This window comes from Coenobita brevimanus, chromosome 108, assembly GCF_032717465.1.
Source record: "Coenobita brevimanus isolate Jiangsu-jjx chromosome 108, ASM3271746v2, whole genome shotgun sequence".
NCBI lineage: Eukaryota > Metazoa > Arthropoda > Malacostraca > Decapoda > Coenobitidae > Coenobita > Coenobita brevimanus.
Genome location: NC_137061.1, coordinates 4,977,596 through 4,981,295, shown reverse-complemented (window position 1 = coordinate 4,981,295; position 3,700 = coordinate 4,977,596).

Here is a 3,700-nt window from a genome sequence, read left to right as displayed (position 1 = left end):
GGGGTGTAATGGAAGACCGTTGATGCATTTTTTTTTCTTCTCATTCCTTCCTGATTTTTTTTTTTTTTTTTTTTTTATGTATATGAATGGGGGACGCCTGTAATTTGGTGTATGGATTTTCTTTTATCTTGTTTTTCCTTCCTCTGTTATGTTATTGTTAAAAAAAAATCTTGCGGGAGGTTTTTCGTAGTACCGCTGTCCGTGAACTCTGTATCGAGCCCCACGACAACCCTTTCCTTCCATCCATCACCTGAGTCCTGGAAGTTACGGCACGACCAGCCTCACTCGACCCTGGGTAGCATTATGTCAGCATAAAGGCCAACCATTTCTCGGATGTAAAACCCTGTGGGCCACATCCACTTGGAGCATCTTAACCCCCTAGCCCAACAGCCTCTCCTAAGCTTAATAAAATCGCCTGAAGGTAGTGAAATTAAACTGGGACTATCTGGGCCACGTGTAGTAAATAGGCCTTAATATAAACCTGATTTCTTGCCACACTATTCCCTATTCACTTCAACTTGGCGGAAAATGGCCGTCTCTCCATCTTGAATGATGAGCTGTGGGAAGAGGTGAACGCTCCAGTACGGTGCTAGTCATGAAGGAGTGCTACGGAAAAGAGTGCGGGACTTTGTATTGCCTCATTCTGTCACGGAACTACGGGAAATAATTAGCTAAAGGAAATTCTCAGTCAAGTTAATATAAACGTCTTCTAGTTGTTAGTTCGCAGACCAAAATGTGTAAAGGGATTATTGACCGGGAATGTGCACTTTTACAAACCCATTTAATCCAGGGCCGTGTTTTGTTGAGCTTATTCTTGCCACGACTTTTTGAAACTCTTAATTGGTCTAAAACTGGCATCTGTCCGTCTTGAATACTGAGTTGTAACGATAGACTAAAGCTAGATTATGATGCTAGTCACGAATAAGTGTCATGGAAAGGACGTAGAGCCATAGCATTGTTTTTTCCTGCCACGGAGCTACGAGAAATAAGCTGCAAAAAGACGAACATCTGAGCCAAGTTAAGATAGAAAACGGGGGATCTCGCATAACCTGAAGGAAAGGTTAGAAGTTAGAAAGAACAAAATCTGAATAGACATCATTTATACTGGTGGTTATCCCCTTCAGTGGCGCTGTAGAGAGACGCCTTCACGTGGTGGTACCGATAGGACTTGGCGGCGGAGCTTCCCGGTTATACCAGCGTCCTTCAGTTCCCTCGCTATACCCCAAAAGGAGGATGGTGGACTGAGAAAAGGGGGTAACTTGGCCTGCAGTCCACTGGGTTCACATTCATATAAGCCTGGGGTTGCTATTACTACTACTACTACTACTACTAGAACTGCTGCTGCTGCTGCTGCTACTACTACTACTACTACTACTACTACTACTAGAATTGCTGCTGCTACTACTACTGCTACTACTACTACTACTAGTACTAGAATTGCTGCTGCTACTACTACTGCTACTACTACTACTACTACTATCACCACCACCACCACCACCATTACTACCACTACTGCTACCACTACCCTTTCACTATAATGGACTATTTTTTTCTTTGTTCTTATACCACAGGACGATTTTCTTCAGGTTAAGAATATATTCAGAGGAGAAGGGTTAGCTATATAATCGTACCCTAGTGAGGTGATTAATAATGACGTCACGGTATTTTGATGTTTAGTAATGACGTCATGATGTTGGGGTTAAATAATGACGTCATGGTTGTGAGATTTAATGACGTCATGATAGTGAGATTAAATGACGTCATGGTATTGAGGTGTTTAATGACGTTATGGTATTGAGGTTTAATGACGTCATGGTATTGAGGTATTTAATAATGACGTCATGGTAGTGGTGTTAAATAATGACGTCATGGTAGGGAGGTGTTTAATAATGACGTCATGGTATTGAGGTGTTCAATAATGACGTCATGGTATTGAGATTTAATAATGCCGTCATGGTACTGAGGTGTTAAATGACTTCATGGTATTGAGGTATAATGACGTCATGGTATTACGGTATAATGACGTCATGGTATTGAGGTATAATGACGTCATGGTATTGAAGTATAATGACGTCATGGTATTGAGGTATATGACGTCATGGTACTGAAATATAATGACGTCATGGTACTGAAATATAATGACGTCATAGTACTGAAATAAAACGTCATGGTATTGAGATGACGTCATGGTACAAAGGTGCTTAATAGTGCATCGCCTCTTAAAGCTCCACATTATTAAATTATGAGGGGAAAACGGGTTAGTGAGGCGAACAAAAACCGCCACAAGAGCGCCGCACTTTGCCACTGGGGTGTAACGTCATCCCATTTTCTCCAGGCTCTAATCTGGGAAAATGGCCCGGTGTGGCGAGGGTCAGGGGGGACTTAAGTAATTAGGTATTTGGTGTGTTTTATTAGCTTCCAGTGGGTGACGAGTTGGACGGCTTAGTTTGATGCACGGACGAGAGTGAGACGGGGTGAGGGGGAGGGAGGGACAGTGAGGGAGGAAGGGTAGGGATGAGAGAGAGGGAGGGACAGTGAGAGAGGAAGGGTAGGGGTTAGGAAGAGGAAGGGACAGCGAGTTAGGAAGGGAAAGGGTGAGGAAGAGTATTAGGGAAGGAGGAAAAGTAGGGGTGAGGGAGAGAAAGGGACAGAGAGCGAAAGGGGTGAGGGAAAGTAGTAGCTGGATGGGTTAGGAGAGAGAGAGAGAGACTGTTTATTGACACTATCTGAGCGTCAGAAATAGACTATTCCACTCGCTTGTCTCTTTGTCGATAGGGCCTTATACTGGGTGACAATAGATCGGTGTGTGTGTGTGTGTGTGTGTGTGTGTGTGGATAGAGACAATGTAACAGAGACAGTGTGGCAGACCGTGAGACAGAAACCATGCAACAATGTGACAGAGACCGTATGGCAAAAATCATATGACAGACCGTGTGGCAGAGACCATGCAACAATGACAATGCGACAGAGACCGTGAGACGTAGACTGTGTAACAAACTGTGTGACAGAGACCCTGAGACAAAGACCGTTAGACTGTGTGAGTGCTAGAAGGCGTGTGACAAAGCGTAACAGTGTGACAGAGACCGTGTAACAGAGACAATACGACAGAGACCGTGGGACAGACCTCGTGAGCCAGAGACTGTGTGAGACTGCTTGACAGAGAGCGTGTGACAGCGAGTAAGAGACAAGGTAACAGAGACCGTGTAAAAGAGACAACGTGACAAAGACCGTGTGGCAGACCGTGAGGCAGAGACCGTGTAAGACTATGTGACAGCGCTTGTAAAAGAGAACGTGTGACAAAGACTGTGAGTGTGATAAAGACTGTGTAACATGACAGTTTGACAGACCGTGAGACAGAGACCGCGTGTGAGAATGTGGCAGAGAGCGTGTGACAGAGAGCTTGTGACAGAGGGAGTGTGGCAGACAGGGTGGCAGAGAGAGTGTGGCAGAGAGCGTGTGGTAGAGAGCGTGTGACCGAGAGCGTGTGACAGAGGGCGTGTGGCAGAGGGGGTGGCAGGGAGCGTGAGAAAGCGTGTGGCAGAGAGCGAGAGAGAGTGTGACAGAGAGCGTGAGAGAGAGTGTGTGGTGTGGCATGCAGAGTAATTTCTTGCCAGAGAGACAGTCAAATAGGCGTAGTGAGGTGTGGTTCTAGCTCTGGCTGCCTAGATTTATTGCTCCCTCCTCTCTCTCTCTCTCTCTC